The sequence below is a fragment of the Pelmatolapia mariae genome, linkage group LG23, assembly GCF_036321145.2.
Source record: "Pelmatolapia mariae isolate MD_Pm_ZW linkage group LG23, Pm_UMD_F_2, whole genome shotgun sequence".
Lineage (NCBI taxonomy): Eukaryota > Metazoa > Chordata > Actinopteri > Cichliformes > Cichlidae > Pelmatolapia > Pelmatolapia mariae.
The window spans coordinates 29250871-29260718 of record NC_086246.1 but is presented as its reverse complement, the minus strand read 5'-3'; the positions used below and the strand labels follow the sequence as shown (position 1 = coordinate 29260718).

At 40.1% G+C, this 9848-nt stretch overlaps 1 long non-coding RNA gene across 1 annotated transcript; it reads right to left on the bottom strand.

Moving 5' to 3' along the window:
- Window positions 1–6987: 6987 nt before the first annotated feature.
- Window positions 6988–8822, bottom strand: LOC134621209 (uncharacterized). The gene is made up of 3 exons (XR_010573409.1): window positions 8324–8822; window positions 7349–7612; window positions 6988–7097 (listed from the first exon to the last, which is right to left on the bottom strand). It is a non-coding gene; the product is annotated as an uncharacterized LOC134621209 (long non-coding RNA).
- Between the last annotated feature and the right edge of the window lie 1026 nt (window positions 8823–9848).

The following is a 9848-nucleotide window of genomic DNA, read 5'->3' as shown; positions in this document are numbered from 1 at the left end:
CATATTTCCCTCAGAGGGAATGTTTGATATGTGCACACTGATAATAACAGCTGCAGTATCGTTTGTCCTGTCTGCTGTTCTCTCTCGGCTGCTGCTCTGAACAGATTCCCAAAGAACCAGGTTTCTTCTGATGATTTTGATTGCTGAGATAGAAAACTAAAACAAAAAATTAATTTACAAAAATTAAACTGGAGTATGGAATTTTCTACATTACTTTAATATGCCAAGAGAAACACAGAAATAGATCAAGAAACTTCTAATGTAATTAGAATTTCTGATGAATGTAACTCTTTACCTGAGCTGTGAGATATAAGGCAGACACTGCAGGAAACTCCTCACTTCACTCTCTTCATGTGAGCAGCCTGTCAGATTCAAATGTTTCTTTTCTGGTTGGAGTTTCAGCACTTCCAGGAGGATGGAGGTCTTTCTCTCTGAGAGGTTTATGGACCAGACTGCAGGAGTTGACTTGAAAATTGACTGTAATGATGGAAGGACACTCAACCCCTTTTGAACTTTAGGGATCTCCATAATATCCAGCAGAAAATCACACCACTTCTGTTTTAGAGGGAATGATTGATAGCTGCACACTGATAATAACAGCTCCAGTATCTTCTCTCCTGTCTGTTGTTCTCTCTCTGCTGCTGCACAGAACAGATTCCCAAAGAACCTGGTTTCTTCTGAAGGCTCTGATAATTGAGGCACGAAACTGAAAACATCACATATGTTCTTTTTAATACATTGAACCTGACTTAATCATTTCTCCAAACTCTTTTGTTTTAATCTCTTTTGTTATTTTTATCCTCGGAGTCTGAACCCTGAGTCATAACTAACCAGAACCCTTAGTCATGACAAAACAACCAGGCCGACAAAAGGGCATTATTGAAAATTCAGAGTGTCTTTGACAAAGGTTCAAACCCAGATGTTGTGGCTCACAAACTCTTCATAATTCAGTAAGGTAAACAAAGTCTTCCTTACTATTTTGTAGATTTTTGGATTTTGGCTGAGGAGAAAAAGTGAGAAGAGAAGGTCCTGAGTGCCGCATTTTTGCATGGTCCATATGAAAACCTAAGATATGAATTACCTGCTAAAACTTTACCGGACACACTAGTTACAGTGGCTTGAACTTTCCCACATTTTGTCACATTACAGCCACAAACATGAATCAATTTTATTGGAATTCCACGTGAAAGACCAATACAAAGTGGTGTACACGTGACAAGTGGAACGAAAATCATACATGATTCCAAACATTTTTTACAAATAAATAACTGCAAAGTGGGGTGTGCGTAATTATTCAGCCCCCTTTGGTCTGAGTGCAGTCAGTTGCCCATAGACATTGCCTGATGAGTGCTAATGACTAAATAGAGTGCACCTGTGTGTAATCTAATGTCAGTACAAATACAGCTGCTCTGTGACGGCCTCAGAGGTTGTCTAAGAGAATATTGGGAGCAACAACACCATGAAGTCCAAAGAACACACCAGACAGGTCAGGGAGAAAGTTATTGAGAAATTTAAAGCAGGCTTAGGCTACAAAAAGATTTCCCAAGCCTTGAACATCCCACGGAGCACTGTTCAAGCGATCATTCAGAAATGGAAGGAGTATGGCACAACTGTAAACCTACCAAGACAAGGCCATCCACCTAAACCTAAAAAAATGCAGCCAAGAGGCCCATGGTGACTCTGGACGAGCTGCAGAGATCTACAGCTCAGGTGGGGGAATCTGTCCATAGGACAACTATTAGTCGTGCACTGCACAAAGTTGGCCTTTATGGAAGAGTGGCAAGAAGAAAGCCATTGTTAACAGAAAACCATAAGAAGTCCCGTTTGCAGTTTGCCACAAGCCATGTGGGGGACACAGCAAACATGTGGAAGAAGGTGCTCTGGTCAGATGAGACCAAAATGGACTTTTTGGCCAAAATGCAAAACGCTATGTGTGGCGGAAAACTAACACTGCACATCACTCTGAACACACCATCCCCACTGTCAAATATGGTGGTGGCAGCATCACGCTCTGGGGGTGCTTCTCTTCAGCAGGGACAGGGAAGCTAGTCACAGTTGATGGGAAGATGGATGGAGCCAACCCATATGGAAAAGATATATATCAATCTTATAAAGTTTGGATCTGTCTTGTGTGAAACTTGTATGAAAAGCATACAAGAGTGAAAACAGATATAAGATCCCTTGAAAAATTATATAAATGAAACTTGTATGTTTTGGATACTTACTAAAACAATATATGAAAGTGGCCACTTTCATGAGTAAATCATATAAGTTTTTACTATTTCTTTTCCATATGGGAAATACAGGGCAATCTTGGAAGAAAACCTCTTGGAGTCTGCAAAAGACTTGAGACTGGGGCGGAGGTTCACCTTCCAGCAGGACAACGACCCTAAACATAAAGCCAGGGCAACAATGGAATGGTTTAAAACAAAACATATCCATGTGTTAGAATGGCCCAGTCAAAGTCCAGATCTAAATCCAATCGAGAATCTGTGGTAAGATCTGAAAACTGCTGTTCACAAACACTGTCCATCTAATCTGACTGAGCTGGAGCTGTTTTGCAAAAAAGAATCGGCAAGGATTTCAGTCTCTAGATGTGCAAAGCTGGTAGAGACATACCCTAAAAGACTGGCAGCTGTAATTGCAGCAAAAGGTGGTTCTACAAAGTATTGACTCAGGGGGCTGAATAATTACACACACCCCACTTTTCAGTTATTTATTTGTAAAAAATGTTTGGTATCATGTATGATTTTCGTTCCACTTCTCACGTGTACACCACTTTGTATTAGTCTTTCACGTGGAATTCCAATAAAATTGATTCATGTTTGTGGCTATAATGTGACAAAATGTGGAAAAGTTCAAGGGGGCCGAATACTTTTGCAAACCACTGTATTAATTTCCATGTGTATTAGGATGGAAGACCACAGTGGGGAACACAGAATGGCTAAGAACTAGAACTCCCGAATGTTGAGCAGCTTCAATTTCCAGTGGCATTTTCCCAGAACACATACTTAAAGTCAGACAGAAAGTGTGTTGGAAGGGAATGAAGTGAAGCTGCTGTAACTTGGCCAAACAAGTCTCTCTGCAATTGAGAAGAACAATCGCAGTGAGTGAGTGTTTATATTGTAGAAAGGAGGAACACTTTTTTCTTTTAAAACCTTCCTACGGTGGCCAAAAGATAATGACCAGCAATTTGGAATGCTGGTAAGTAATGCTGATAAGATTATTAATGACCAATGAGCAAGATTTTTACTCTCACCTAAGCTCTCTTCTCAGTCTGTTTCTCGGTCTCTCCAAGCTCTGATTGACTCTGGTGGAGAACAACAATTTTTAGATCACGGTCTTGCTGCTGAACGTGACATTCAAGTGGACCTGAACCGGTACATGTGTCATCTTTAAATGCAAATCCTCTTCTGGGCATCATCCACTGAACCTGTAACTCTCTTACTTTCTGGTAACCACTCTGAGAAAATGTGTTCATACCTATTCAAAGCACCCAACCCATCTGTGGTCTTACGCCACCTCTGGTCGAGTCCATACAACTGCATTGATTTGTCTGCTGGTGCTCCACTTCCCACTAACTGACTGTATAGCCTAACAAAGGCTGGATGAGAACCGATGGAAAAATGTGGATGGAAGCATTCACTCCCTTACCTCTGGAATTTGACCATTAACCTGACCCACGTAATAGAGTACCTACCATCTGTTCCTTCCAGTGTCCAATACCAAGTTACAGACTGGGTTCATACTTCCAAGTTCACCTGCCACCCTGATAAAAATCGCACCATCACTTTTCACACACTTCAGTACTTGTTTTGGTGGCCGACTCGGGTTAAGGATGTTAGAGATTATGTATCTGCTTGTATAATATGTGCTCAAAATAAGTACTCAAGTTTCCATCTGGATGGCCTGTTGCATTTACTCCCAAGTCCTGGTAATCTGTGGTCCCACATCGCCATGTTTTTTTTTTTTTTTTTTTTTAAACACAGGTTTTTATTCTCACAATAGTTGATTATTTTTCTAAGTCTGCACACTTTCTCACTCTCTCCAAACTCTTTTCTGCCCAAGTAACAGCTCAGCTATTAGTAGACCATGCCTTGTGCCTCTACAGGATCCCTTAAGACATTGTTTCCAACCAGTCCACTCATAACACCATGACATCCTCCTCTACTGGTCTTTCTCCATTAGAGGCATCCCTAAGCTACCAGCCACCACACCACAGAAGGTGAGTTATCTGTTCCATCTAAGCAGCAGCATCTTTGTTGCCATCATTGGGTTTGGAATGCAACTTGTCCTCCCCCCAATTACGACTGAGAACAAAATACAAGACATTAGATGGTGTACGAGGGGGAATGCCATACCTAGTAGACTTGGAGGGACATTAAAGGGATTAATTAACTCACCTGGTGGTAACTGTGTTATTTGCTACTCATGATTTAAGATGGATTAATCAGTAAAAGGACTAGATGTTACAATCCCTGATAATGCATTGCTTCAAATGGAGAAAGTTTTGAGGAATGGTTGTTATGAGGAAAGGCAGCCCAGATATTTTACCAGCAGGACACATCGTTGTGTGCCTCAACTTCACAGGGTGTTTCGGTCTTTTATCACAAGCTATTCTGCCATTTTTTAGTTTCTTTTTGCCTCACTTGGTTAGGTTTAAGGATTAGAGATCTGATCTAAATTATAATATTAAAATTTGGGACACATCATCAGTAGTGGACCTTGGATTCATCGGGTGTTTCGGCCATTATCACTAGACACCCTCATCCAAGGAGGCCCTGCCAGGGTTGATCAGGCCCTGGAGTGTCACTGGTTTATGTTAAATTGTTATTTCTCTTCTACTTTCTTCTGTTTAGTTTTCTACAATTTATTTTCTTCTATCTATTCACTGCAACTGAGGAATAATACTTAGCTCTTTAATATTTAAGGAGCCTCACTTCTTCAAAGGGATAGAAAAGGTGATAGAGAAAAGTATGACAAAAGAGACAAGATAGGAGAGAGGAGAGCCGGAAGGGGGGCACCTGATCTGGCTTCCCACACCTCCCCGCCGGATCAGGCTGTACGCTCTACCTCCTCACTACCTCCCAGAAAAGCGGAAAGAGCAGAGGGGAGAAGAGCGGAATATTCAATGCCTGATTGTTTAGGTGAATGTAAAAAGTGAAGTTGGCTCCAACAATCAGAACATTTGCATGATTTTGCTCACTGTCTTGCCTTGCTTGTTTGTTCTTCTCTGAACAGGAATTATGGACTAATTCTGAGTGTGTTATTAAGAGAGAGTTTCCCTGAGGAAAGACTAATTGGACCTGTCTGTATTAGAGCTTTGAATATGGAACACTGAAATCCATCTGCTGTCAGACCTTGCCTTTTCACATTGTAATTAAATGTGTAACTTTTACACTTTGAGTCCGCGTCTTGACTCTAAACAGAATGATTTCTGATTATAGGTTCAAAATAAGCAAGAGAACAAAGAAATCATAAAAATGGTGACCATTTACCTGAGCTGTGAGATATAAGGCAGACACTGAAGGAAGATTTTTTCTTCAATCTCTTCATGTGAGCAGCCTGTCAGCACAATTTGTTTCTTCTCTGGTTGGAGTTTCAGCACTTCCAGGAGGATGGAGGTCTTTCTCTCTGAGAGGTTTATGAACCAGACTGCAGGAGCTGACTGGAACACTGACTGTAATGATGGAAGGACACTCAAGCCTGTTTTAGGCTTACAAGAGTACAGGTCCATAAGGAAATCACCCCATACTTCTGTAAGGGGGAATCCTCTGTATCTGCACACTGATGATAAAATCTCAAGTATCTTCTCTCCTGTCTGCTGTTCTCTTTCTGCTGCTGCACAGAACAGATTTCCAAAGTACATTGTTTCTTCTGAAGGTTCTGATAACTGAGGAAGGACACTAAAATAATGTATATTGAAAGAGAAGAAAAAAGAACAAGTAATTTGGGACAGTCTTTTGTCCAAAATACCTTTTTAAGCAGATTAATAAAAATGATATAATTAATTCTGTATGAAGAAAAAATATATAGATGGCATCGACTAAGGGAAATAGATATTCAGCTGCACACCTGAGCTGTGAGATATAAGGCAGACACTGAAGGAAACTCCTCACTTCACTCTCTTCATGTGAGCAGCCTGTCAGCTCCACCTGTTTCTTCTCTGGTTGGAGTTTCAGCACTTCCAGGAGGATGGAGGTCTTTCTCTCTGAGAGGTTTATGGACCAGACTGCAGGAGCTGACTGGAAAACTGACTGTAATGATGGAAGGACACTCAAGCCTGTTTCAGTCTCATAAGAGTACAGGTCCATGAGGAAGTCACACCATGTGTGTTTAAGAGGACTGTTTTTGTATCTGCACACTGATAATAACAGCTCCAGTATCTTCTCTCCTGTCTGTTGTTCTCTTTCTGCTGCTGCACAGATAAGATTTGCAAAGAACCTGGTCTCTTCTGAAGGTTCTGATAACTGAGGAACAACACTGAAATAATGTGGATTGGAAAAAAAGAATAAATAAGCAATGATATACTTTTTTATCAAAATCCTTGTTTTTCAGCAAAATTGTAGTTAAAATGCTTTACTGAGAAACCTGTCACAAAAATCTTATAAAATAATATAAAAAACCCCATATATAATAAAACAATTTTGTTAATGGAAACAGATTTTGAACATATGCACCTGAGGTGTGAAATTAAAGGCAGACACTGAAGAAAACCGCAAATTTCCCTCTTTTCATGTGAGCAGCCTGTCAGCTTCACTTGTTTCTTCTCTGGTTGGAGTTTCAACACTTCCAGGAGGATGGAGGTCTTTCTCTGTGAGAGGTTTATGGACCAGACTGGAGGAGTGGACTGGAAAAATGGTCTCAGATTTTGAAAGTCACCTGAAAACTCTTTGGTCTTCACATATTGATACAAATCAAGAAGGGTGTCATTTAAGTCAATTTTAACTGGAAATACTGAGAGAAGCATCTTCACTATATTGTTTGGTCCATCATGAAGTGCTGCTTTCAAGCATAAATCCATGAACAGCCTCTTTTGTTCCTTCTCCAGTGTCCCATGGTATTTTTCCTGGCTCCATGAAACTGGACCTCTGAAGCTAAATAAGAGAATTTCAGATGCACAAACACATATCTGCTGCATTTTCTGTAAATTGTGAGTCTTATTGGATTCTTTAAAGTTTAGAAATTTTCTTCATTGGATTGAATTTATTTCAGCTGAGCACTACACGGACTTACCTTTAACTGCATTATTCACATATTCTGATAAAAACTGTACTCTAATACAACTGGAAAACAAAAAGATTTCAATTTTAACATTAAAAGACTGGATAAAACAACAGTTACATACCTGAGTGAGTTGATGAATGGCAAAGCCTTTAGCAGAGACTCACACAGACTCTGGCAGTCAGGAGTTTCTCTGTACCAGTACAGGCAGACATTAACCATCTGGTTAACCATCTGGAGGACTTCCACAGCTCTTTCAAACAGCTGTCTTTCACCTTCAACTGGAAGATGCAGCTGATTTCCATCAAGGCTGAGTAATTTTACAAAGTCCATCTGCTCTTCACTGAGAAGAAAACTCACCCACAGCTGTCGAGGCAGAGGATCACACCTATGATTAAATAAAAGATAATTACATCATTCTTGAAACCATATTCAGAAAAAAGTTGAGAGCGTGGTACAACATAAATTAAAAAATTATCCAGTGATTTGAAACCTCATAAACGTATATCGTGTTCACAACAGAACTAACATTTGAACTGAGAATATGTCCTGCTTTAAGAAAAAATATTTTCTCATTTGCAATTAGACAGTAGCATGTCAACACTCAAATTTGGTAGAAATTACCAAAAGCCTGAAAAAGTAAGTGTTGTAAATAAGAAACAGCTTGAGGAACATTTTCCAACTAATTATATTAAATAGAAAAACTGGCCCTGTTCCAACTTTTTTATAATGCGTGGCTGCTACATTTCTCAACATCTGATATGTTATCTATGTTCTATTGAAACTGAAATCTGGGTTTATGCGATTAATAAATTATTGCCTTCATGTACAATTCATGGTAAAAGGTGAATGGACTGATTGTTATATAGTGGAGCACCCAAAGTGCTTCATACAACATGCCACATTCACCCATTCACACACATTCATACTCCGATGAATGCATCAGAGAGCAACTTGGTGGTTGGTATCTTGCCCAAGGATATTTGGCATGCAGACTGGGGGAACCAGGGATCAAACCACCAACATTCTAATTAGCAGTAAAGCTTTGGTCCCATACTTTGTTTCTTAACTGTAATGTGACACTAAAATACAGTCATACCATTGGACATTTTCAAGGCATCCGAACAGCTGTCTCATTCCTTGTTCGGATATGATCACGTCCTCGACGTTCAGCCTTATTTTCCTTTCCTTTGACTGAGTGACCACAAAGGCCACAGCACAGCAAGGGTAAGGATCCAGAGTCTCTGCACTGAGATCAAGATGGTAGTCCAGTTTGTCTAGAAGGTAGATGCATGCTTCAGGACTCTGGGACTCATACAAGCACTGGCATAAGAACAGTATGTCAACATGGAGCCCACTGTCCTCAGTATCAGCCTCTTCTTGCTCACACAGATGAGGAAAAAATGTGTTTATCAGCTCCTTGAAGAACCAGTTAGATGTATTCTTCAGGTCCTGATCTGGAATCAGATGCTTCATCAAACTTGGGCTCTTCTCATTCAACAGTCGACACATGAAGGGGATCAGATGTTTCATATGTTTCTTCTCCTCTGTGAGGCACTGCTGAAAAACATCTCTGATTTGATCAGGATTCTTCAGGAGCCACAGTGCTGCAAAAAACTCCTGCACTGTGTAATGGAGAAATGCATATGTGGTTATCATTTCAGTCGGGGCCTCCTTGATGAGAAGTGGTTTCAGGAAGGACAGGACACAGCTGTCGTCACAGGTCAGGTCTGTCAGGTTCACAGTTTTTCTTTCAGCTGAAAGAAAAGCAACTTCAGCCAGAGACAGAATTTCTTCTCTCTTGGTTTTGATGAAGGAATTTAGATCTTTGTTCTTTGTTTTGCTGTTTATCTGAAGGCAGAATCGAACAATATTGATGTAGATCTCAGTTATTGTACATGGCTGTGGAGCATCTTTTGATGAAAAGCAAGCAGCCACCATCAGTGCATACATGGGGACATGACAAAGAGTTACCAACTCCACGCTACTCAAAACCTTCGTCTGATCTTCACCGAGTGTTGCAGATAAGTATGTTTTTATAGTCTGCTCACTAAAGCCTTTCACCTCCACTCTGTCAAAGTCCCCAGAAAACAAGTCTTCATCTTCATCATCTGGTCTGCATGTTATGATGATCTTTGCAAGAGGAAGTAGATCTTTTTTAAAAATTTTCTCCACCACTGATGAGCAGAGATCAGCGATTCCATCAAAAATGATTGTAATGTTGTCAGAGTACTTCTTTATATCCCGTAAGACCTCATCTTTGCCTTCATCTGGTTCACAAAACACACCAAAAAGCAGATCCTCCAAGTTTCTGGAATTCATGATATAAGATGTTTCCCTCATGTCAAAGTAAAACATGTAATCAAGCTCTTTGCTTTCTCTTTCTGCCCAGAGTCTCAACATTTCACAAGTTAGTGCTGTCTTTCCAATTCCAGGTTTTCCAACCAAAAGTATGTTTTTATCCGTTTTCAGCAGCTCACAGGGGGAAATGTCTGTTTTATCATCAGGGATGTATTTCCTCATCTTTTTAGGACGAGTCATATTGCTTTTCTTTCTTTTTGATTTCTTTATTTTACATGGAGAAACAGTCTCCTCTGTGTCTAATACAAGTGAGGTGTACAACA